Genomic DNA, 27,799 nt, shown 5'->3' with positions numbered 1-27,799 from the left:
TGTGAAATTGTGAACAGTATATCATTGTGTTCTATTTTATTATTAAGTTATTTTTGATCATCTCTTACTATGTCCTACTTATAAATTAAAACTGATCATAGATGTGCATGTATATGAAAAATGTAGTATATACAAAGTTCAGGCATCCACTAGGGATCTTGAATGTACACCCATGGATAAGGAGCCACTATTATATCATATGCCAAACATTTATACATGTTTAAAAGATGAAATCAAAGTAATTACCACAGACTAGAAACAAGACCCAGAGTGTCATAACATAATGTATGAAATGTCCAGAACACATATAAAATTACTTGGCATAAAAGGAACTAAACAGCATGGCGCAGTGGCTCATGCCTGTAATTCCCAGCACTTTGGGAGGCTGAGGCTGGGTGAATCACCTGAGGCCAGGAGTTCGAGACCAACCTGGCCAACATGACAAAACCCCGTTTCTACTAACAATACAAAAACTAGCCAGGCATGGTGGTACATGCCTGTAGTCATAGTTCCTTGGGAGGCTGAGGCAGGAGAATTGTTTAAACCTGGGAAACAAAGGTTATAGTGAGCCAAGATTGTGCCACTGCACTCCAGCATGGGTGACAGAGTGAGACTCCATCTCAAAAAAAAAAAAAAAAAAAAGGAACTAAACAACAATCTCAACTCACACTGGTAAAGATAATCAATAGTTGCCAACACTAAGTGACACAGATGACGTAAATACCTGACAAAGATGTTGAAGCAGTTATTATAAAATGTTCCAACATATAAGGGCCAACAGTCTTGAAAAAAATGGAGATAGAATGTCTTAGCCAAAAATCAGAAGCTATAAATGAGGATCACATGGAAATTTTAGGACTGAACAACACAATAACCAAAATTTAAAACTCACTAGATTGCTTCACTAGCAGAACGGAGATGACAAAGGAGAAGTCAGTAAACCCGAAGACAAAGTAACAGAACAATCTGAATAACAGACCAAAACAAAACAAAAAAAAGATTGAAAAAGAAAATAAACAGAGCCTTGGGGATCTGACAAGAAGTCTAATAATCATGTCATCAGAGTTCCAGAAAAAAATGAAAGGAAGAGTATGGTGCAGAAAACCATATTTGAAGAAATACAGGCTGAAAATCTCCCAAATTTCTTAGAGTCTCCAATTAATCTCACTTAATATGTGGATTAAAGGTTGAACTCATAGAAGCAGAATCAAATGACAGTTACGAGAGTCTGGAGTGGGGGAGTAGGGAAAAGGGAGATGTTGGTCAAAGCTTATAAAGATTCAGTTAGAGAGGAGAAAGAAGTATTTGAGGTCTCTTGCACAGCATGGTGTCTACAGTTAATTAAGTATTGTGTTTTTCAAAATTCCTTTAAGAATAGATTTTAAATGTTCTTACCAGAAAAAAAGAAAACATAAATAGGTGAGGTGATTAGATATGTTAATTGGCTTCATTTAATCATTCCACAATGTATACATATATTGAAGCATTATATTGTATTCTCTAAATATATAGAACATTTGTCAATTAAAAATATAAATAAAGTAACTGAATTAAATTGGATAGGGAAACAACAATAAAAACTCATCTCCAACTAAAAAACGGAAATAGTCCAACTATATGCTGTCAACAAGAGACATACTTTAGATTCAAAGACACAAATAGGTTGAAAATAAAAGGGTGGAAAAAAACACAGATATACCATGAAAACAGTAACCAAAAGGAGAGCTAAAGTGGCTATACTAATATCAGACCAAAATGTTACTAGAGACAAAAAACATTTTATAATGGTAAAGGGTGATTCCATCAAGAAGATATAACAATTACAAGCATATATGAATTTAACAACAGAGCCCCAAAATACATGAAGTGAAAGCTGACAGAATTGAAGAAAGAAATAGACAATTCAACAGTAATAGTTGAAGACTTCAACACTTCACTTTCAATAATGTATAGTAAAACTAGACAAAGATAAGCAAGGAAACAGAACACTTGAATAACACGATAAGCCAAATAGACGTAGCAATCATCTAGAGAACACTTCTTCCAACAAGAGCTGAACACATATTCTCAAGTGAACATCAAGCATTCTGCATGACAGACCAAAAGTCAGGCCACAAAACAATTTTAAATAAATGTTAAAGGATTAAAATGACATACACAGGATATTTTCTAATCATGGTAGAATGAAATTAGAAATCAATAACAGAAGGGAATTTAAGAAATTCACAAACATGGAGATTAAAAGCAAAGAGAAAGAATAATATACTATGCAAATATGAATCAAAAGAAAGCTAGACTAGCTATATTAAAATCAGACAAAGTAGACTACAGAGCAAAAAGAATTATCAGGGATACAGAAGGACATTACATAATGATAAAGAGTCAATCCACAAAGAATGTAAAACAATCCTAAATGTGTATGCACCTAATGACAGAGCTTAAAATACAGACTTTACATAGTAAAGATGTAATCTCCCCATATTGATCTACATTAACACAACAGATCTAATTAACACAATTTCTATCAAAATCCCTGTAAGATATTTTTGCATATACAGACAAACTGATCTTAAAATTCCTATGGAAATTCAAAAGACCCAGAATAACCAAAACTATTTTGAAAAAGAAGAATAAAATTGGAGGAATCCTATTGCACCATTTTAAGTCTTATTGTAAAGCTCCAGTACTGTAAAGATTAGACAACATGGTATTGCTAAAGGGATAGATATATACATTCCCAGAATACAACTGAGAGTCTAGAAATATACCCACACAAGGGAAAATGAGTTTAATAAAGGTTTAAAGGCAATTTGATGGAGCAAATATTCAACAATAGTGTTGAAAAATTACTTGTGAAAAAAATAAATCTCTCCCTAAAGTCAACCCTTTTACAGAAATTAATTCAAATGTCAAATGCAAAACTATACAATTTTTGGAAGAAAACACAGGAGACGTTTTTTGACCTGGAGGGTTAGGCAAACTGATTTTACATGACACCAAGAGCACAATCCATAACAGCAATTATAATTTGGAAGACGTCATCACAATTAAAAACTTTTGCCTTGAGAAAGACACTTATAGGACAATGAAAAGACAAGCTACAGACTGGAAGAAAATATTTGTAAATCAGGCCGGGCGTGGTGGCTCATGCCTGTAATCCCAGCACTCCGGGAGTCTGAGGCGGCCAGATCATGAGATCAGGAGATCAAGATCATCCTGGCTAACACGATGAAACACAGTCTCTACTAAAAATACAAAAAATTAGCTGGGCATGGTGACACAGGCCTGTAGTCCCAGCTACTCTGGAGGCTGAAGCAGGAGAATCGCTTGAACCTGAGAGGTGGAGGTTGCAGTGAGCCGAGATCACAGCCACTGCACTCCAGTCTGGGTGACAGAGCAACACTCTGTCTCAAAAAAAAAAAAAAAAAGAAAGAAAATATTTGCAAATCACACATTCCACAAAGGATTTATACCAATAATATACAAAGAACTATCAATCATGTAATGAATCAACAAGGGCATACTGAGTGAAAAAACAAAGCCATTCTCAAAGGGTTACCATATAAATCCATTTATATAACATCCTCAAAGTTAAAAAAGATTATAGTGATACAGAATAGAGCAGTGACTACTAGGGACTAGGTTTGAGGGAAGAGTGTGACTGTTAAGGGGTAACATGAGGGAGTTTATTTGTGGTGATGGAACAGTTCTACATCCTGATTATCATGATTTGTACTTGAATCTACACATTTAATAAGATTTAACAAAATACGTTTTTAAAGTACATGTAAAATTTAGGTCTCTACCTGACTTAGTAGGATTGTGCCAACATCAATTTTCTGGTTTTAACAATATATATAGTTTTGTGAGATATTATCACTGGGGGAAGCTAGGCAAAGGACACTTGGGAATTCTCAGCACTATTTTTGCAATTTCTTGTGAGTAATAATCTATTTCAAAATAAAAAGTCATATTTAAAAACTCAACTTTAAAAAAGTAAACAGTCCAATTTAAAAATGGGCAAAAGATTTGAAGAGACACTTTGCCAAAGAAGATATGAAGATGGCAGAACACATGAGAAGATGCTCAACATCATTAGCCATTAGGGGAGTACAAACTAAAACATCTATTAACTTATTTAATTTTCACAATAATCTTATGAAGTAAATATCACCATTTCCCCCATTTTACAAACAAGTGACATACACTGAGGTTAAGCAATTTAATTAAAATGACAGAGCAGGCCAGGCGCAGAGGCTCATGCCTGTAATCCAGCACTTTGGGAGGCCAAGGCAGGTGCATCACCTGAGGTCAGTTCAAGACCAGCCTGGACAATATGTCGAAACCCTATCTCTACTAAAAATACAACAATTAGCCAGGTATAGTTGTGCATGCCTGTGGTCCCAGCTACTCAGTAGGCTGAGGCAGGAGAATCACTTGAACCTGGGAGGTGGAGGTTGAAGTGAGCTGAGATCGCACCACTGCACTCCAGCCTGGTCAACAGAGTGAGTCTCCGTCTCAAAAAAATAAAATAAAATAAAATATAAATAATGAAATAAAATAAAATGACAAAGCTTACTACTAGTGAGGCTTGGGTTAAAGTCAGCTTCAGTCTGATAGCAATCTCTGCTGTTAACCATCAAACTACACTGCACTCTATTCTATGGCTACTAGATGTTTAGAAGACACTCTACCCGTGAATGAACCTATCTGAGATACTTATTAACTGATATTTTATGGAGAAATCCCTTACAATTCAGGAAGATAGATTCATACACCCAATTAGTCAGAAAGAGACAAAAAGAGAAATCCAAAGATCTACCTGTCATAATTTATACCACACTTTCCCACATACTGTACTGATTAACACAGGTAGCTGGTCTCTCTCTACTCATTTTTTGTTCTCCTTTCATAAATCTGTATGATACTTGCTACATAAAAATAGGCAAGAGTGAGCTTTTATCATTCACAAAATTGCCAAAGGAAGTTTGAGTTTCTTACAGTAGCTAAAGAAGGAGGAATTTTTGAACTTGTTTGCTGGTATTAAAATTAATTTCTAAAGGCATGCAGGACAATGGTACTAAAAAGATTATTAATTTATGCGGCCTTGATTTGTGTTTGTTCCTGCCACATTGCCTTTGCCTGCATTCAGAATAGTTAATGAAAACTCACACATGCCAAAGTGCTGAGCAAAGACAAAAGGAAAATAATATAAAATATCTCCTTGGGGGAAAGAAAGAATAGATGTTACAGAAGACCATGTTTAATTATTGTTTTAAAAATAAAATTGGCTGGAAAAAATAATTGGGTGGTACCATGTAAATTGTACTATCTCTGCAAGGTCTAATTTTACTTTTAGAAGAAAACAGAACCAGATATGTTTTTTCAGGAGGGAAATGGATCTTGCAGGTTTTTACAATAGGATGTCTTTGGATCGTATCTTTTTATGTGTTCAAAATAAGTCCTAAAATGATGTGCTTTCCTGAAGTAGATAGTGAATGAGTTTGATTAGAGGCTAAAGAATGTATAAAGGCATGAACATATATAAGGTTCACGGTTAAACAACTCTGGACATGTTCAGTGACTATCATCTCCAAACCCCCATTAACGTACATATAAGGTCCAAAATTTGATAAATGAACAGCAGAAGTGCACCAGTGACCAGGAAGGAGGAGGTAGGGTCTGATTAAAGTCGAGAGAAGGCCGGGCGAGGTGGCTCACGCTTGTAATCCCAGCACTTTGGGAGGTCAAGGTGGGTGGATCACAAGGTCAGGAGTTCGAGACCAGCCTGATCAACATGGTGAAACCCCGTCTCTACTAAAAATACAAAAAAATTATCCAGGCGTGGTGGCAGGCGCCCGTAATCCCAGCTACTCAGGAGGCTGAGGCAGGAGAATAATTTTAACCCGGCAGGTGGAGGATGCAATGAGCCGAGATTGTGTCACTGCACTCCAGCCTGGGTGACAGTGAGACTCCGTCTCAAAAAAATAAAAAAATAAATAATAAATAAATAAAATCGAGAGAAGAGTATATGATACATTGGCTATTCATTCAGCAAATAGACGCTGAGCACTTGCTAAGCACCAGGCACTGCACTAAGTTGAGAAGATACAGATAGGGCCACGACCCAGTCACCCACTGCCACTAGGAGCCCACAATCTAGTATGGGAGATCTCAGAGCATCGGGGGAAATTCAAGTGGCCCCATGTGACTGGAGTTTGTAATGCATATAACAAAGGATGGGGGACTATCAAAACAGAAGCTAGAGGAATATGAAGTGACCACCTATTAAAAGGCTTTGTATGCCATGCCAAGGAGTTTTATATTTTTTGTTTAAACACAAATAATCCATGTTTACTATAGAAAATTTTTAAAGTACAGAGAAGCAAAATGCAAAGAAATGCAATCACCTTTAATTTTACCACCTAAAGCTGTATACTCTCTGTGTGTGGCTGTGTGTCTGTCTCTGTGTGTATGTGTGTGTGTGTGTGTGTGTGTGCGTGTGTGTGTGTGTGTGTGTATGTCTTTGTGTCTCTGTCTCACTCAATAGATGATAGGTGGATAAATAGATATCAAAAGAAATTCATGTATACTCACACACGCACACACATAGTTTTTCCCACTTAAATATGTATCATGGATATTTATTCATGTTACTAAATATTTTCAACATCTTTTCAATAGCTGCATAGTATTCCATCATATTGCTGTTTCGTAATTTAACTAGTCTTTTCTTGATTGTTGTTTTCTATTTTTTGCAATATGGTAGGAGCTACTTTTGAAATGTAATTGTATTTGTGGCAGCTGTTGTCCAAAAACATGGCAGCTGTAGACTGCATAAGAGTAGAAATGGTAAAAAGAGAAGGAAGAAGAGGAGATCACTGAGGAATGAATAAGAGAGTCGTCAGATAGTATATGGAGGAAAAACGCAGATTCATGTAAGGTGCTTCCTAGTAGAGAGAGAGCACTAAGAGAGAGGAAAGTGTCTACCCATGCTGTGGATCCTGCTAAGTTATTCATTCAATAAAACTTTATTGAACACCTACTCAAAACATATGGATAAACCTAGACCCTGGGTCCTAAAGTTACCTGACCAAGATTTCCAACATGATTCCTATTCAAGCTATAGTCAGGCAATGGTTCCCTTGAGGCATCTGATCCTTGAGAAAGAAAGAATAAAGTGGGCATGATAGCTAGATTATCAACCACATGCTCCAAGTTCTATTTCTATATTTTAAATCATCAGAAAGCCACGTACCAGGATTGTATTATTTCAGCCTCCAAAGAAGTGTCTAAACTGAATTACTATTTAATATTACATGCTCACCCCTTATGTAGAAGGTCAATACAGGAATTATCCATTTTAAAAGGGTTATTGTTCCTTTGCAAAACTATAGTTGAAGATTTCTACTATTACCTATTATCTTTCACATGAGGGAATATATAATGAATTTCAGAATAAAATTTATCTGACGAAAAGAAGAATACATATTTTTCTGCTGCAACAATAAAACCATGCAAGCCAATATATTTTCCTGTTTACTTCTGCTGCTAGGAAACAGACTTGGACTGACTTATCCAGATACTTCATGGCATCCAAGCTTTTTGGTTCCTTAGTTGGTATCCCTGGTTTTTAAATGTAAAAGTCCTATATTTTACAGTGTCTAATTTTGTACACTACCTCCAATTCTCTTGAATGTGTAAGGAATGAAAGAATCTTAAATAAATTTGGTCACTAAAAGCTGTTTTGTAACAATTGGCCCACATGTTACTAAAAATTGGCTTGATGGTTGTCAATATGCGTGTTGGAGCTGTGAGAGTTGATATTCATAGTTGATAGTTTTGACTGTGGTATAATTAAGTAGTCTCCACATAATTAGTGCCTTGAAATGTGCCATTATAATTTGTTTTTATAGCAGATAAATGTACACAGACAGTGCCAATAATAAAGCATCTCATGATGTCTAAACTAAAATAATCTATAACCCCCATATTCAATGAAGATAACCATGAGCCATCCTTTTTCTGCACAAATAGCAATAAACAATGGAATGAATTAATATAAAAACTGCATGAAAGTTATCTCCTTTCTTCTCTACCACTGATTTGGAGAGGGATGACTTATAGAGAAAACTACTTAAAACCCTTCACTGGCTATCTACTTCCTTCAGGATACAGTCCAATCTCTATGGTAAGATGTGCATGCTACGTTGATAAGTAAAAGGGGCAAATTACAGAATAATATAACTCCAATTTTATTACACACACAAAATAGTCTAAAATATGCACTAAAATGAGTAATAAAATTAGAAATTACTTTTAAAATATATAATTTCTTATTTTTCTAAAATAAATGTGTTACTTCAATTATCAGGGGAAAAAAAATCATCCTTTCAAGATGTTCAAATATTCACACATTCCAGAATTTAGAGAACACCAGAGCTAGAAGAATACTAAAAAACCATCTGGCTCCTGTCTCCTTTAGGTCTGAGGACACCTAGGCTGGAGAAGGCAAGTGATATCCACAAAATCTCACAACCAATCAGTAGCAGAGCCTAGAACAGAACCAGAGCTTTGACCAGTCCAGCTTCCTCTCTGAGAGGAACAATGATCCCCTGGCAAGAGGTTACAGCAAGGACTTAGCGCTGGGGGCCAGGCTGAACTGCAGAGCTCTAAGGTTCCTTGCAACTTTAAGAGTCTATGAAATATAATCTGGCAATACAGGCTTCTCTCAGGTTGAACTTCCTAGAATCAGGCAAGAAAACAAAAGGATTTTTAAGGCAAAATTTTGAAGACAATAATTTTTGGACTTCAATGACAATACAGCTCTATAATTCAATTTTTTTGTTAATTTCAGATGGTACAGCTTGCTGATTTAAAGGTAATATTTCTACCTATGTGAAGAAAATGTGGCAGATAAACAGAGCTCTTTTGGCTAGCTTTGTGGCCCCCTGGTCCAGAAGCTTATTAAAAGCTATGTCAAGAGAACCATTTTTCTTCAGGGACTGAGAGTTGGCCTGAGATTCCAAATTCCACATCCTTCCTTCCAACAGAATGGTCTTTCCCTTCAAAGCTTTGAACCGCTGAGCTGGAGCTACATAAAGCCTCTATCAAGTTAGTTAGTTTTTTGTTGTGGTGGTTGTTTGTTTGTTTGTTTGTTTGTTTTAGAGAGGGATCGGAGTAAATCAAACTAGCATGCTAACTTTTGGACCACTGGCCCCCAACCTTGAGTCACAAGCCAAACTATGGTGACTAAGTTACATCCTCCCAAATCTCCTGGTTAAACACAGAGGCAGGTGCAAAGTACAATTTTTTTTTTTTTTTTTTTGAGACAGAGTCTCACTCTATCACCCAGGCTAGAGTGCAGTGGTGCGATCTCGGCTCACTGCAACCTCCGTCTCCTGGGTTCTCCTGCCTCAGCCTCCCGAATAGCTGGGCTTACAGGGCCACCGCCATGACCAGCTAATTTTTGCATTTTTAGTAAAGGTGGGGTTTCACCATATTGGCCAGGCTGGTCTTGAACTCCTGACCTCAGGTGATTCATCCACTTTGGCCTCACAAAGTGCTGAAATTGCAGGTGTGAGCCACTGCGCCCAGCCAAGTACAGAAGATGAGAACAAAACTCTTCAGTAATAGTAATGATGCTGATGACTATGGCGCTTTGTCCTGTCAGCAGCAACTCCCAAGGATGGACTAGGCCAACAGTTCTTCAGAGGCCATCTTGGCCCTAGTCTGTGTTGGGAGACAATTCCTGGTGGATCTCTTGTGTTTTTGTACATCTTGTGAGCAGACGCACTGAGTGCCTTTGTTCTGGAATACTCTTTTCAATACTGTTTAGACAGAGACAGTGTCTCACTTTGGGGGAAAAAGCAGGTTTGCTTACAGCCCTTGAAGATATAGATGACTACTGTGCAGTATAATAAATATAATGTCCCTCTCTGGAGCAAAGGGCTGGCATGCTTACTGCCTGTTATAAAAGATTTGAGCCCCCTAAGCTTGGGGTTCCTCTTCTATAATGCAACTCACTGAGTGAGCAGATGTATGTGGCCCTCTTCACGTCATCTTGTGGGTACCAAGGCTCAGAGAAAATGCTGAAACTTTGGCTACTGCTACTGTTGTGAGTAATCAACTGTTCTTCATCTCTGATCCAAGAGTCTTGTGCCTCCTGCCAGCAACCAAGAAACTGTCTTAACTAACTTGCTGGCTTGAAAGTAAGTCAAAAAATCCCAGACCCTTCACAGTTTTTAACAGTCTATAATTTCTGACTGGAGTAATATGAAATACACGGGAGGAATTAGAAAGAAGAAAGTAAGGAACCCACAGCCTAAAGGTTAAAGGATTGCTAGTAGCTCAAGATAATCATTCTTGTATAATAACTACATATGTTTTTGACAATTATTATTAACGACTTTAATTGCAACTGGGGCCTCAGGGTCACAGAACCTCCTCAGTGCCTGATTTGGAGTAATCGTGATAAAAGAACAGGTTTATCCACCTAATAGATGGATAGAAGAACACCTAACCCAACATGTTTTCAAAGGTAGGTTTAGGCAGAAGTTAAACCGCCCTGTGAAGGAACTCCTCATAAGAACCAAGAAATCTAGTCACCACTGATCAGTTATGTACCTTGCTTTAGTTTAACTCTCAGACCAAATACCAACAAGCATTTTTTGACATTTTGTTCAATTTACATAGCATCATTGTTAGAAAAATAAAATACTCAGAATAACTAATTCATTGTTGAGGGTTTGTGGTACCTTTTTCTTTTGTGTGTGTGTGTGTGTGTGTGTGAAAAGGCACGCTTTATTGAGAAGCAGACTGCTCCATAGTGACTGACAGACGAAGGCCACCCAATGGGCACTTACACATCGTACTCCAAAAGACAGGATGTTTTGCTAATAAAACCCAATGGGAACAGGGATTCCTCTGAGCAACTCCCCCAACCTCCCTTTCAGGGATAGAGAAATCTCCCATTTTCCTGATGTCAGCTGTGGTTCACTAGAAATAGAGTCACTCAGAGGTGCCTTCCTGTTTGTTATAAAGAACATATTTTTTTAGATTTTTTTGAAGTCTTCATTTGTTACTTTCATTCTACGTTCTCTTAAGGCCATCAGACCAGCTTCTGTACAGATTGCCTTGATGTCAGCACCAAAGAGGTCATCTTTAGCCATGATCAAGTTGTCCAGGGTTACATCATTGGCCAGCGTCATCCTGCTTGTGTGAATCTGAAAGATGCGCTTCTTTGTCTTTTCATCAGGCAGGGGGAACTCGATCTTCCTGTCCATGCGGCCTGGTCTGATAAGTGCTGGATCCAAAGTTTCTATTTGGTTTGTGGCCATGATAACTTTCACATCTCCCCTAGAATCAAATCCATCCAACTGGTTCAACAGTTTCAACATTGTTCGCTGAATTTCTCTCTCACCACCAGAATTTGAGTCACATCTTTTTGTCCCAATGGTGTCAATTTCATCAATAAACACGATGGACGGTGCATGCTCTTCAGCAACTTGAAACAGTTACCGTACAAGTTTGGGCCCATCATCTAGGTACTTCTGAATAAGTTGAGAGCCAACCACTCTCAAGAAAGTGGCTGAGGTTTGGTTTGCTACTGCTTTGGCTAACAAGGTTTTACCTGTGCCAGGTGGACCATGGAGAATGACCCCCTTAGGAGGCTTTATACCCATCTCTTCATAATATTCAGGGTGGGTGAGAGGAAGCTCTACAGATTCCTTAATTTCCTGAATTTGGTTGTCCAAGCACCCAGTATCAGCATAGGTCTTCTGGGGGGCCTTTTCCACCTTCATCACTGTGACCAGGGGATCCGTGTCATCCATCAGCACGCCTGTCATGGCATGCACCTCGTGGTTGAGCAGGACTGAGCAGCCAGGTTCCAGCAGATCCTTGTCTACAAATGACAGAATGCTGACGTAGTGTTCTGAGCCCACAGATGTAGACACGATGGCATGATTGTCATCGATGATCTCTTCCAAGGTTCCTACTGACATCAGGGTGCCCGTCAGATCATCCACTTTTGATCTTTCCTCCTCTTGCTTTTCTTCTAATGGTTTCATTTGTTCCTGATTTCTAATGAATTCTTTCTCCATGGTAAGATAGTCTTTACCTCTCTCTAACTTCAGTAATTTTAACCGGCACTGAGTGTGGGGTGTCACCAGTGGCAATTTGCTGGCAGCATCTGGTCCCTTTGTTTCCTTCTTCTTTTTCCCCACTCTAGCTGGTACAGGAGGCTCATATTTCTTTTCCTTGTCCTTGTCATCCTTCTTGCCACCTCCAGGACCATGACCACCACTCTGACTTTGACCCATCTTGCCTTGGCCACCCCTGTTTCATTTTTATTTCCAGCTCATTATAAACCATACAATATGCCAATGTATTCTCTTAGTGCAATTATACAAAAGAAATATAATGCACAACTGGAACTCTTTATTCAGCAATGGCCATGTTCCAAAAACTAACTGCAAAAGATGTTACTTCCACTCCAAAAAACAAACAGTAATTCTTAAATGTCTATAGAAAACTGAATGGATTTTGAGAATTGCTAGATTATTGCTTTACTCTTTAAAAAAAAAATCAGTAATTACATCTTGCTGGGAAGTTATATTATTCAAAATATGTCATTTTAATATCCTACTTCTCTCCATTCTAAAACGTAACCCCATTTTTCATTTATGAATATTGTTATTTCTGCAATTAAAATGACTCATAATTTATTTTTTCCTGATATACTAGACTATGCCAACCAATCCTTATCTCCATTTATAAAGGTGAAGGGAGATGAAAGGGATGTTTCCATCTTTTCTTCCATGTCTTACAAATAAGTCAAGGTCCCCCATTGTCTTTGCCTCAAAGGGTCCCAAAAGTACTTGCGGAAACAGATGTGATGTGAGCCTCATACTGAGTGCTTGAATCTTTTTGCTCCCTGAACACATTAACTTGACATTTGGAAATATCGTGTTTGAAAGTTATTATCACATGTAAATTTCTTAAATATTTCTGATAGAAAAAAAGATCTGCAGGGTATCAATGGAAACAATAGTTTAATTAATTTTTACATTCTGAATAAGCCTGATTTTCCCCATCCCTTATACATACTACTGGTTTGGGGCCAAATTTCTTCTTCATATGTGGATTCAGGAGTTTGCTTTATCTGTCAAAGCTACAGCAACCCTTCTTGCTCCTGGCCTAACTGAAATATGGGTACTACCAAGGTTAAAGCAGTGCTAAAGGCCATAATCACGTGGGATTTTCTCCCCCAACATCTACCCACCTTCTGTGAAGAAAGCAGTAGAAGTCTTTTTACCAGGTCCTCTTTAACACCCTTAGTGGAAGGTGACAGAAGCAGCTCCAATGGGCTGATGGGGCAAGATTATTGACCCAGTGTTAAGGAAGCAGGCTTCAACAGGCAGCTCATCCAATTCTCCCACACAGTGGCAAAAGAAGGCAGCTTTTCAGTACAAAGTTCCAGCAGGAGAAAGAAATAAGTGATGAGAACACAGCGCTGACTGGTTGCTCAGAAGGACTTTATCTCTCAGGATCAAGTTTCTTCAGATCAAAGTCCCCTATCTCCATCCCATGTGCATATACACAAACACTACCATCAGCATCAACACCATCTGCTTTTCCTTTCTGGAGACTGCTGGGAGGGACTTACTGGCAAAAGAAACCAGAAAGGAAGCAGGATTTTCAGAACCTGTTAGTGTTTTTCATCTCCTAGCCCCCAAAGCATTTTTGGCTCCCCCTTGTGGGAAGAAGTTGTATTAAAGCATACCTTGCAGGGAGACCCAGGACTTTTATCAGGGGGTCTGGGTATCCTGGTAGATTTATTTTAAACAAGTTGGATGTCTTAATTAGCTTGATTGTGGTAATCATTTCATAGTGTATACATATATCAAATCACCATGCTGTACACCTTAAATATATATAATTTTTTGAGTCAAATTATACCTCAATAAAACTGAAGGGAGAAAAATTTAAAGTACTCAAGAGGGTGCTTGGGTGAAAGCAAATGAGTCATCAACACTGATATGGTAATTCTTAAGCACATGACTGGTTTTTGCCCTTTGTTTTCGCCAATTATAAAAATCTGTATCATTTAAGATATCTCAGAACAGTCATGTGTATCTTCTGGCTAATGATAATTAGAAATGTGGCTCTACACTCATAACCTTGAACACTAAAATAGAAGAAAAAAAAGGAACTAGGTATTAGGAGGTCTAGATTCTAGTTCCAGCTCTATCACAAGCTTAACTGGGTGATTTCTGACAAGTCGCTCAGCTGCCTGAGTCACTATTTTCCCCTAAGTGGTGATAATATCCTTTATAGATACTTCACTGAGCTGTTGAGAGTTTCAACTTAGAGAGGACACTAAAGTAATAGCAGAAGCTATAGTGTCTTATATCTTACATATGTAGGTTTATAGGCTATATATATGACCCTTGGAGTTCCCTCTCAGTGACTTTAGGCAGTATTATATCCTCTAAGAAGGTATACAGCACCTATTAAGGTAATTGAGGCTAGAGGAGGTGGCTTAGAAGGGATTACAAAGTGAGTTTGAGTCAGACAGGTTTCAGTCTCAACCTGAATGCATCACTTATTCACTGTGTGATCTTGGGAACTTGTGATCTCAGTTGCTTCATCTCTAAAACGGGGTTAAAGATAATAGTACCTATCCCGTGGGGTTGTTGTGATGGTTAAATGAGATAATACATACAGACCACTTAGCACATTATTTGGTACATAGAAGAAAATTCACAGATGTTAACTATCATCATTCTCAACACAATCACCATCACCATCATCACCACTCTTTTCCTGTCCTTTGACAAAAGTTTTAGTCTAAGCTTCTCAGAACCAGTGCATTATATAGACAGAGTAGATCAAAGGAGAAAGCTGGAGTTATGCTGGGGTTGGAGCAAGAGATGGTTTAAAAGCCCACATTTGAAGAATACCCAATAAAATAATTTTTGAAAAGGTAGAGCTTTGTTTCTATCCTGATGATATCTAGGATTACGAACCCCTTATGGCAGTATTGGGCATTGAGACTTCAAGGAATAGTTGACAATGACCGTCAAGCATCTTTTCTGGTTCATAAATAAGTGTTTGCAACAAGCCATAAATATTATATCTATGTATATGTTTACTTTTGCGCATTTATCCCTAATGTATTGCCTATATTTTAAAAACATTCTTCTGTCAAAGTTTTATTTTTTCTTTCTTGACAAAGGGTCTTGTTCTGTCACCTAGGCTGGAGTGTAGTGGCACATTCATGGCCCACTACATGCTCAACCTCCCAGCCCCAAGTGATCAGCCCACCTCAGCCTCTTGAGTAGCTGGGACCTACCTAATAGCACCACCACACCTAGCTAATTTTTCTATTTTTTTTTTTCGTAGAGATGGTGTCTCCCTATGTTGCCCAGGCTTGGTTTCAAACCCCTTGGCTCAAGCAATCCTCCTGACTTGGCCTCCCAAATTGCTAGGATGACAGGTGTGAGCCACCATGCCCGGCCCCAAAGCTTTCTTATAATTTATTTTTGCCGGTGTGGCATTCACCCACACTGAAAAGCATAAAGATGCCTATAATTAGAGATGTCACAATGCATAAAAGATTCATTCAGCAAATACTCCAATGTCAACTTCATGTCAGATATCAGAAAGGGGGTACAGGAAGAGTAGGCTTAGAGAGAAAAGTGAGCAGTTAGAATTTGAAAATGGTCAATTTGCAATACGTTTTAGAGATAGGTGCCTCAAACAAAAGAAGTTTAGGCAGAAAATATGGATGTGAGACCTTAGTAGTGGGCACGTGTAACGGTTAACACTGAGTGTCAATTTGATTGGATTGAGGGATACAAAATATTAATCCTAGGTGTGTCTGTGTGGGTGTTGCCAAAAGAGATTGACATTTGAGTCAGTGGGCTGGGGAAGGCAGATCCACCTTTAATCTGGTGGGCACAATCTAATCAGCCTCCATTGAATATAAAGCAGGCAGAAAAACATGAAAAGGAGAGATGGGCCCAGCCTCCCAGTCTACATCTTTCTCCCGTGCTGGATGCTTCCCGCCCTCGAACATCAGACGCCAAGTTCTTTAGTTTTGGGATTCTGACTCTCCTTGCTCCTCAGCTTGCAGGCAGCCTATTGTGGGACCTTGTGATCATGTAGGTTATTATTTAATGAACTCCCTGCCGGGCACAGTGGCTCACACCTGTAATCCCATCACTTTGGGAGGCCGAGGTGGGTGGATCACCTGAGGTCAGGAGTTTGGGACCAGCCTGGCCAACATGGCAAAACCCTGTTTCTACTAAAAATACAAAAATTAGCTGGGCATGGTGACAGGCGCCTGTAGTCCCAGCTACTCGGGAGGCTGAGGCAAGGAGAATTGCTTGAACCTAGGAGACGGAGGTTGCAGTGAGCAAAGACTGTGCCATTGCACTCCAACCTGGGTGACAGAGTGAGACTCCATCTCAAAAAAAATTAAATTAAAAATTTTTAAATGCCCCTATATATATATTACATTGTAGTAGATATATATATATATATATATATATATATATATATATATAATATCCTATTAGTTCTGTCCCTCTAAGAGATATATATATTACATTATAGAATATATAAGACATATATATATTTATATATAATATATATAATGTAATATATACATATCCTATAATGTAATATATATACAGGATATATATACAGTATCCTATAAGTTCTGTCCCTCTAAGAGAACCCTAATACAGCACCCTTGATGTCACCCAGGTAAAGCATATACAGTGAGAATAAAGAGCTAAAGATAAAGATAAGCCCCTGAGGAAACATGTTGAAAGGGCAGACTGAAGAAAGAGCTCCATGAAAGTGGTAGACAAAATAAGGCAAGGAGGAAAGAAGAGAGCCAGGAGCACATGCCAGCCCAGAAATTACAATAGGAGTTTCTATACAGAAACTATTAAGCCATAATGTAGGAACTTCTGTTATTATTACTATTTTTTTAATACTCAGAACGTTTTTTCCTCATTCATATGGATGGTGTGATAGCCAGCTTCCAAGATGGTTCCCAATAATGCACACCTTCTGATGTTCTTGACCTTGGATAGTCTCCTTCCACAATGAATCAGGCTTGGCCCTGCATGGTCAATAAAACACTGCAATAGTGATGATGTGTGACTTCCAAGTATAGGCCAAAAATGGCATGTAGCTTCCATCTTGGTCTCTTGGATTGCTTGTCCTGGGAAAAACCAGTTGCCAGGCTGGTTATTACAGAAGACCTTATGTAGAAGCCCACAAGGAGAGGAACTGAGAGCCACCACTTACAGTCAGCTCCAACTTGCCAGCCATGTTAGTGAGTCACTGGGAAACAGGTCTTCCAGCCCCAGACAAGCCTTCAGATGACTGCAGCCCCAGCCAAGATTAGATTGCAACCTGGTGGGAGGTGATTGGGTCATGGGGGTTGGTCCCTCATGAATGGTTTAGCACCATCTCCTTGGTTATAAGTGAGTTGTCACTCAGTTCATTCAGGTGAGATCTGGTTGTTTAAAAGAGCGTGACACTTCTACCTCTCTTTTGCTTCCACTTTTGCCGTGTGATGCAATTGTTCCCCCTTCACCTTCTGCCATAATTGGAAGCATCCTGAAGTCCTCACCAGAAGCAGATCCTGGAACCATGCTTCCTGTACAGCTTGTAGAACCATGAGCCAATCAAATCTCCTTTCTTTATAAATTGCCCAGTCTTAGATATTTCTTTATAGCAATGCAAGAACAGCCTAACACACAACCCCATTAGAGACCTCCAGCAGGAATCATCCAACCTAGCCATTCCCAAATTCATAACCCACAGAGACCGTAAGAGATAATAAATTAGTATTGCTGTTTTAAGCAAATGAGTTTTGGGATGATGTGTTATGCAGCAATAGATAACTATACAAATGGTTACCTCTCAGGAATCTAGACAATAATTTAAAAATCTAGAAAGCTTTTGTGGCAACTATGTAACTATGCATTTCCTGATACAAAAAAAAATGTCTTCCACAAAGTCATTTTTAATATATTTCATTGCACTTTTTTCCTGTCCTTTATTACATAGCTGTTGCTAGGAATCTTTCCTTAGCTTATATATCCTTTTAGCAAGAGATAAAGTCTTACATAATAGATCTCACAGAAGACAATCATCACAAGAAAACAAAAAGAGTAATCAACATGTCCTCTGAAAGAGAAAATATGGCTAGCAAAATATACCTGTGAGGAAAGACAAGTTAACCATGGCAACTAAGAGCCTTCAAAACATGACTCCATGAAGGGAGAAAAGGAGGTGTGAGGCAGGAGGAATGAGGAATAGCTGGTCAAAAGGTACAAACTTTCAGTTATAAGATGAGTAAGTTCTGGGGATCTAATGTACAGCATAGGGACTATGTTAATAAAACTGTATACTTGAAATTTGCAAAGAGAGTAGATCTTAAGTGTTCCCACCACACACACACAAATGGTAACTAGTTGAGGTGATTGTTGTGTTAATTAGCTTGATTATGATCATCATTTCACAATGGATATCAAATGATTACACTGTACACTTTAAACATACACATTCGATCACACTTTAACAGAGTTGGAAAGAAAACACATGACTGGACACTCCCTAGTGAGGTAGACGGTACTTATTCTTCATAAGAAAAAGCAGGAGGTCACCAGCCATACAACTCCAGGCCTGTTTGTATAGGGGCCCTAGATCAACGGGAGGCTGAGTATAGTTATTTGTGAAACCTTATTTGGCAAATCCATTTTGCTTTCAAGAAAAAATAAGAAAGGTAAATAAAAGAATAAACCAGAACTTATTCTTCACACTGTAAGGGAGGCAAAACTTGTTTCACAAAACACTCTCACTCTCCCCACATCCCCTAACCCTCTGCTGTTACCTACAGTGAAGATTCTAGAAAGCAGAGTAAAGATATAGATAAGTTACAAGAGTAACAGCATATAAGGAAAAATTCTGATTTTAAATATTTGGTCCCATTTTTTAGACCACATGCCCCTACCAATGTTTAGTTCAAAAATATCTTCACTGTAGAAAAAGAGTAAAAACTCAGTGGTTGGCAGCTCGTGGAAGCTATAGAAAAAATGCTCAATCCAGGGCCAAAGCCTGAGGGTCCCACTTTAGAAGACAGGGAGGTTGTAGGTAACAGCGGAAGGAACAGAAATAAAAACTTCCCTTTTTGCACTCCCCTCAAGTCCTCCTTGCTGGGAGTAGGAAGCTACCTTCCAAGTTTAGACAAACAACTTTCTTGTATATGCTAATTTGGAATACATAAGGTGTTGGTCAGGAGAAACACAAATGACACTTAAAATAGATCAGATGAAATGAAAGGGGAAGTCCAGCCTGAAAGGAGCTGAAAACTGTGAGGATTGGACAAAAGTGTAAAATAAAGTATGGAGAGTGCATAGCTGCAAACTAGTCGAGTCCTGCTGACTCAAAATAATGAGAATTAGGCTTGAGGTAACAATGTGGCTGGCTGAGGATAGAAAATGGGGGTTTGAGTGAAAGCTTTTCTTTCATCAAATATGAGGGGAATTTAGGAAAAGTTTAGCCTTCAAGCAAGAATAATAGAATAGAACTAGAAAGAGAAAGTCCACTCCTCAGACACTCAGAAAAAGTTCCCAGTGTTCTGGGATCAAAGTGAGTCCCAGTAGCTAAACATAAGTACCTAAGGCCTTGGGCTCCCTCGGAATTCTCTCTTGAGCTGAACAATGCCACATTCCCTGGAGTTTAGGAGACTGTGGTTACAAGTGACCCTAAGAGAACTCAGAAATATTTGTTAATGCTCATCCAAATAAAACAACAAAAACAGCACATTAAGTAAAAAGAATATCAATTGTGTTTGGCAAATGAGCGCTAAAGGATGCTGTACGATTAACTTTCATTTACTATAATCTGCTGATTACAAACTTCCCAGGGTCTTCCTCTCTCACAGTTTTAATGAGATCCTTGTAAATTCACTTTTCCATGTTACAAATAAAATATTGAGACAGTTTTTCATTTAGCAATCCTCCATCCAGGTGTTTGATTTTGGGGACCTTGATAATGCTCCCAAATTCAAAACTTGGAGTGAGTGGAGATTTGTATAATCTTGACCCAAAATTCTTGAGGTGATGGTGGGAAAAAGGTACATAGGCGTAGTCTGACTGGGCTATAGTTCTGATTAAAGGAATTCAGACTTAGGAAAGGGTTACTGTGCATACCATAGCTAGAGTGAAGTGAACAAAATGTTGCCCAGCAAGGATGTTTGCTTCACATGCAAATAACTGTTTGAAATTAGTATACCAGTCTCTACCTCTAAAGGGGTTGAAAAGTTTGCTCTTTTAAGCAGTTTAAAAGCTCCCTCAGGCAATCTTGTTTACAAATTAACAGAATACTGAATTAATGAGGTTCAACTGCTTTCTTTTTAAATAACTTCAAATACAGACTAACCCTGACACATATGGAAATAATCCTCCTCCCACTCCAATGATACACTGGACCTCAAAAACATAACTTTTCTTTTGGGAGTTGCTGAAGACTTCTTGTCAGTTTCATTTTCTAAAGGCATCCTTGTGAAGTGAATGATGAATACTCTAATATTTACCTCCTTTATACATGACATAGCTAATGAAAGTACATATTAGTATTCCCCACTACTCTTTTCATATTTCTCTCCAAAGACCTGAAGGAATGGTTTAGTTTCACAGTCATTATAAATTTATTATACTCAACTAGTGAACTAGTCTGGACGAGAACCAGAATGATATCCAACATGAAAAGGCAGAATTCGCTCAGTTCTGTAAAACTGCCTTCCTTCTGAAATCCTAAAAACAAGTAGTTCCTCTTATTTTCTTTACGTTGTGCTTTCTAACTGCCACCAGAATAGCTTATATTTGTAGTTTAATCAGTACTAATAAAAGCATGCTATACTGTTTTTGTGCCTGCGAGTTATAGATGAATTCTAAGATTTGCTACAACAAGCTTTGGTATCATTGTATCAAACGAGACTTCATCACCTAAACCAGCTTTATTTATAGAATTCACTCTGAATCTTCCATTACCTGAACTTTTCCTTACAGGAACTAATAGATAATAGATTTTTTTCCCTAAGATTTTATTTCCACTGATAACTCCTTAAATGTCCTTTATTTTGAAATCTCAAGTATGTGACCCCTCCAGCCACATAGCAAAGAAAAAGTCAAGAGTAGTTAATTTAGGTGGATTTATCTAATAAAATTATATATATACATACATATAACTGAGTATATGCATATGAGACAAGATTAAGACAACAGACATCCAGCAAGGCAAAACTATAAAATGTTTCAAGATGAAATGACATAATTACACGTGATACCACATACAGGGCATTTGTCTACAGTTTGCCATCTGTAGTAAAGAGTGTTTTTATTTCTCTTGCCAAAGGGTATATTTTATGCTCTCTTACTTCACAATGGGCACAGATCTCTTTTTTTTAAAAAAAACAAATGCTTAAAAAGCTGATTCCTGCTTGAAGATTTCTTTCCCTACCGCAATTTTCATTATTCAGGAAGAATATCTTACCGTATGAATTGTGGATTTCATATGCTCTCAATTTCAGATCCCACTGCGCATGCACTTGCTGAAAGCAGACATCCAACTGCCTATATAATAGTTTTATAAATGGAACGAGTTGGCTTAAATTGGAACAATTTTAGGAGACTTTTCCATTGCCTATTTTCCATGACAGCTCTCCAGCTCAGGGCTTTCAAATTTGAAAGAAAGATCTTTTACAGCAGTGAGCACAGGCACATATCTACAAACAAGAAATTTTCATAAGTCATGCTCAAAAATATGAATGAACTGTTTTCTAAACTAAAACTGGTTAATCCTCAGCGTTTTGCCCACTTACAGAAAAAAGCGCAAGGCTGAGTGCCTGACTTGGGTGGGAGTCAGAAATCATGGCTAATATTTTGAGTTATTTCTCTGGTGCCCTCTTCTATTAATGTACAAGATAAGTTGACCATAAGAAAAGAAATTTGTATCAAAAAATACTATTTAGAAGAGAGAAAATACATGAATTGATAGAGGAAAGGGAAATATTTTTCATATTTCTTATACAAGGTCAGTCAGTATTAATAAAAACTAAAGTGGAAAGAGATGCTGCCAATAATTATTATGAAAGCATCCATTACAGACAAGAAATCAAAATTAGTTCAGACTCAAACCTAAATCAGAGGCTAATGACACTTTATGGTTACTGACTCTATGCATGTTTTGTGGGGTAAAGAAATTCAGGGGAGGGGTTCAAGGAAGAAACAGAAAAATAATTTTTTATCTTAAAATAAATCCATCATAGCCCTGTTTCCTAAAATGCTCTATGGTATTCATCCCATAGAGCACATAGATAGAGAAGGGTAATGGACTGGAAGATGAACTAGGAGATACACAATCTTCACATAAACCTACTGAAGTGACCATACCAAACGAAAAGCAGCATTGAAGCATGCATGCTGATAGACTGCAAGAACATCAATGCTGATCCCATTCCCAGAGGAAACTGAAATCAATTGGAAATAGACAACAAATCTAGCATTTCTAGTGACATTGATGAATTTTTTTCATGAAAGTCATTAAAAGCATGAGGTTCAAAGGCACACCCTTCCTTTATGGTATATAGTCTCTATAAGGGCCATGCAGTCCCATAAGCACAGTACCAGCAAGGTACAAATCAGTGTTGTGGGAGAAGGAGGGCTGATATGTTGTAGCACTTAGCACAGTGGCTGACCCACTGTCTAAATATCTCTGGGAAAAAGAGAATAAGGAAAGGTGCATAGAATATAGAGGTTTAGAGAAAAAGAAAGATCATCAAAACTATGGAGAGTAAGGGGGTTGGGAGTACGGACAATGACAGTGGGACTATGTAAGCCTAGATAAAAATGGGGGAAACATTTAATAAGTCTTGAAGGATATTATACACATGGCTGATCTCCATCTGTACTGAAGACAGAACAAGATAAAATACCCTTTACAAGAGTTTGGTTAAATAGACAGCAAATGCTTGAACAGATTACTAAGGAAAACTAAAGATGTTTTAAAATAAAATGTATTCTCACTTAAGTATGACAAACTAGGCTGGACGACAGATTAAATGAGTTCACAGAAGTGCCATAAGGCTATAATAACTTCCTGATCGATTCTAGTAAGAACTCCAAAATTCAAATGCAAATTTTATAGACTAGGGAGGTATACCCCGAACTGACCTGTCAAGATATAACAATAATATGTCTGGTCAGACACAGTGGCTCACGCCTGTAATCCAACCACTTTAGGAGGCTGAGGCAGGTGGATCATGAGGTCAAGAGATCAAGGCCAGCCTGGCCAACATGGTGAAAATCTGTCTCTACTAAAAATACAAAAATTAGCTGAGGGTGGTGGCGCACGCCTGTAGTCCCAGCTACTCAGGAGGCCGAGGCAGGAGAATCACTTGAACCCAGGAGGCGGAGGTTGCAGAGAGCCAAGATCACACCACTGCGCTCCAGCCTGGCGGCAGAGACTCTGTCTCAAAAAAAAAAAAAGTCCATAATTCACCATAATATCAGTATTCAGCTAAAGAGATAACCATTTCTATTTCATTAGCCTACTTTTTCATTTTTTGTAAGCTTCCCTTCAACCACTTTCAAATCTTTTCCATCTGATAAAAAAGTAACAGAAAAATCTCATTTCCTGTGCCCAGCCTGCCTGATCCTTGCTGGAGACAGGATCCCTTTAACTGTCACCTGATCCTATGGTCTAGTCCTCACCTGATCTCCCTAGCCCAACTCAACTGTAATCTCTACCAAGCCTAAATTCCAGAGTGCTGTCTTTACCTCTCTTAACCATATTCAACATATTCCACTTTAGATTATTATTGGGCTTCTCCTTCCTATTAGACAACAAGTCCCTTGAGGGCAGAGGTCATGGCTGACTCATCTCTGGATCCCTGTGACTCCAAGGAAACTGCCTGAGTGCTATTGTTTAATGAGTTGAACTACAGCCATCTTCTGGGTTTAAAGACACCATTTCCTAATCAGTAGCTCACTGATTGGAATTTACCTAATTCTCTATTTCTTTCATTTAAAGTTTGGATTATTATGCAAAATATTATGATGGATGAAATCAATAACCTTCACTTTAAGCCATGAGATTATAACTTTAAGGCCCAAGATACTAAAATTCTGTTCATTAGATATGTTCGTCTTTACGATCTGACTTTGTGGGGATTTGTTTTTTGTTTTTTGTTTTTTTGTAAATACAGCTAGCTGAGCTCTTCCTTACAGTTTAAGATGAAAAAGAAAAATTCAAACTTTACCGTTCAAACCCAGCAAATTCACAGGTTTCTCATTAGCTTCTCTACAGTCACTGGTAAAATGTTTTGAAGAGTAAAGGTTCAGAACTTTACACAATTATGAGAATCTCCAAAGCCTGGGAAGTATCATGATGAATGAGAAGAGATCACTACTGCCAAATTTCTGAGGGAGGTGAAGATCAATAGCTAATATCACTACCAAACACAGAAATGGTGTTTACTTGGTAATCCTTACTATAACAGCTGCCAGCCCTGGTCAGAAACTTCCAACACCAGTACAAAGGAACGCTAGCTGAGGCAGTGGGCTCAGAATCATGCAAGCTCCATTTCATAACTATCAGAATGATCATGCAATTTTAAGTATGTACAAGGCATATCTATTTGGTGAGTTCATCCTTCCTCATCAATGGCAACTTCTCAGCTTAGGGTCAAAAGAATGTACTTTGGGTGATAATAGTCTTTACCTACTCTAACTTCCTCTTTCCTTAGGCAGAATCTCCAATTACAAGTCAAACAGTGATCATATTCAGGATTAAACATGAACTTTCATTTGTCTAAATGAACTATTCCAAAATTTACTCCTCAAAGATTACTCATTTATATTCAGCTGTTCTCTAGAAAAATCTTTATCCTGGCCTACATGAATACCCATTCAAAATAGATATTTCTCAAATGTAACTTCTCATTGCGCCAAGGCCTTATAAAGGCAAATCACTCCGATCACACTATCACCAGTTATTCTTTACTTGTGGTTCAAAATCAGTGGACTACTTAGCTCTCTAGATAGTATACCACCATCTTACCCTCTTGATAAACCAGTTAGTATTTTCCTATATCTATCTCCCTTCCCTATTTCCCAGTATACTTGTTATAGTATAGATTGCATGGGTTATACAATCAATCTTGTTCTTTCAATTTAAAATCTATCCCCTCAAATCTCTCTGAAATGGGCCCTATCTCTTCCAATTATTTCACATTACTGCCCTAAAATCTTTTTCCTCTACTGATTCATTTCCAATGGCATTAGTATAAGTTCTACTTTCTTTACCTGTTGTTTTCCTCCTCCCATACACTACTTCATCCTTATTTGCATGCAAATCCATGATGAAATCAGCTATACATTTTCCTATTCTGCTTACATCTCTGCAGGCTGGCACGATTCTTCATTGTTTCTACTATCATTGAACTCTGAGTATTTTTCAGCAAATTTCAATGTCATGCATCTCCCTAGGACTTCTAAATTGCTCATATCAATTGAGCATAAAAGCATAGCTATAAAAGAATTCAAACATTAGGGAGAACTTCTTGACCATGCCAGAGACTTAAACACCAGAACATACTACTGACTAAAAAGATTCACAATACTTACATTTAGAAATATTTTCAAATGGATAAAAAATCATCGCTCATTTATGATTTAGGTATCGATGCACCTAAGCAGAGGGATGAAGTAAATGGCTTATTTGTATCCCTTCCAGGTCTTAGATCCCACGTGTTCAACCTAATCATATTTCGCAAACTTCTCTAAGAAAGCTTTAGATTCTTGTAGAATGATGACAAAATGCATTGGGCAAAACCAAGTCAAGATACTCTACCAAATGACCAAATATTTTATTCAGTCTGAGTTCCTCTCCAGAACAGATGGAATTTGTAACTTCATAAGGCCTTTGAGGGGTAGAGGGGTGAGACAGACCCATCTTCCTGCCTTCTCTCAAAGCTGGTACCAGGCTGCCTCCAGAAAAAAGGATGGGAATAATTAGAAAATCTTTATTAGATCTGGAACATTGTTTAGACAACTAGGTGCAATCAACTGCTATGGATATTAACTTTACTTTTAAGAACATGCAGCTAAAATGGGATTCTTTGAAGATCCAGGCAAGACCTCCTCATTCTTGGGGAACTAAATACATTCTAAACTTTTAAAATCCTGGAAAGAAACTAATCGCTTCTAATAAGCTGCCAACTGCTTGTAAGAAACTAAAAAATATGAATTTCGCCAATCACAAGACAAGCAGCGTGATGAAGTGGGAATCATGGAGCTTGTAGGAAGTTCAATAAGCCAAGAAAGTGGCAAAAAAATGCAGGAGGTTAACTGAAGGTGGTCAGGCTTCCAACAGCAGCACACAGGCTGGCATTTTAACCCTTCAATGATGAGGCAAGGTAATATATGTATAACTTTGGTGCTTTCAAATACTGCTGTTGAAAGCACCAAAGTTGTTGAAAGACAACAGCAGTATTTGAAAGCACCAAAGTTATACATACATATCATAGTGCCATTGCCACCTATAACTTCTCCTTGACCCTCTTTTGTAGAGTACTTGACAGGCAATGTTACATAAATAAACTAGGTGAAAGAACTACCAGGGAAATGTAGGGACAAGTCTCAAAAGAACGCACAGCTTATCATTAATATTTGGTTAATTTGACACGCAATTTTTTAAAGTCTTTTTTAAAAAGTTTTCTTCTGTTTTATTCCTTTTAATGCCAGTGAGAAGCAGCATGGAGTATTAGAAAGACATAAGGAAAAAAATACAGGTTTTGAAATTAATTAGACATACATGAATTTAGATTTCATCTCTGCCACTTCCTAACGATGTGACTCTGGGCAAGTCAGTTAACATCTCACAGTTGTCCCATCTGTAAAGTGGGTATGATACTACACAAAGAATTACTGTGAGACATGTGTGCCTAGGAGAACACATACAACAAAGGCACATGGTTAACACTAATGACTCATTTCCCATAACATCTTCTTCTACCCAGTATCCCCCTCCTCTAGCCTCTTCAGTTTTTCCTAATCTGCTCTGTTTCCCTCATATTCTCCTTCCATAGCTGGTTGTCATTTCTCTACAATAGTCATGTCCCTCCTCTCCAAGTGCACCATTACTTATGGCAAAACCCTAACAATTAGCAGAAATTATTGGGAGTTATTATACACTTGGCAAATCTATTCAACTAGAAAAGATTTCCAGACACTCAGGGTTCGAATGCCAAAATATAACAGCACAGCTTTGGTAATTAACATGATATCTTTCATGAACTAGCTAGCATTAAGCATCTAGATGCATCAAGCGTTATGCTAGATATTGAAGTTATAGAGATGAGGACTCAGTTGCTGCCCTCGAAGAACAGAATCTATTGAGGGAAGCAAAAATAAAAACAAATAATTGTAGTAGAGTGTAAGAAGTGAGAGAAGAGACTGTAAGAAGTGCAAGAAGAGAAAGATGTTTAAAGTAGAGAGCTGGTAAGGAGAATGAAGAAATCCAAACTGCTTTACTGCACTGCTGTGAGGTGTGGGGGGTATGATCTCATTGAAAAAGACACTCATCTCGGTCCTACCTATGCTCTTATAAAAGCTACATCACCTTAGACAAGTCAATTCACCTCTTTAAGCCTCCGTTTCCTTATCCAAAAAACCTTCCACTAGTCTTTGCAGCTTTCATGCTCTAT

General features: G+C 38.0%; 1 protein-coding gene and 1 pseudogene across 1 annotated transcript in view; both read right to left on the bottom strand.

The window, feature by feature from the left end:
- Positions 1-27,799, bottom strand: part of GPC3 (glypican 3) — a 456,271-nt gene that overhangs the window by 298,304 nt on the left and 130,168 nt on the right. The window lies entirely within an intron of this gene.
- On the bottom strand, positions 10,999-12,446 carry LOC105732256 (26S proteasome regulatory subunit 4-like; annotated as a pseudogene).

The sequence above is a fragment of the Aotus nancymaae genome, unplaced genomic scaffold, assembly GCF_030222135.1.
Source record: "Aotus nancymaae isolate 86718 unplaced genomic scaffold, 86718_ANA_hifiasm-v0.15.2.pri h1tg000004l, whole genome shotgun sequence".
NCBI lineage: Eukaryota > Metazoa > Chordata > Mammalia > Primates > Aotidae > Aotus > Aotus nancymaae.
This window is presented reverse-complemented; position numbering and strand designations above follow the sequence as displayed.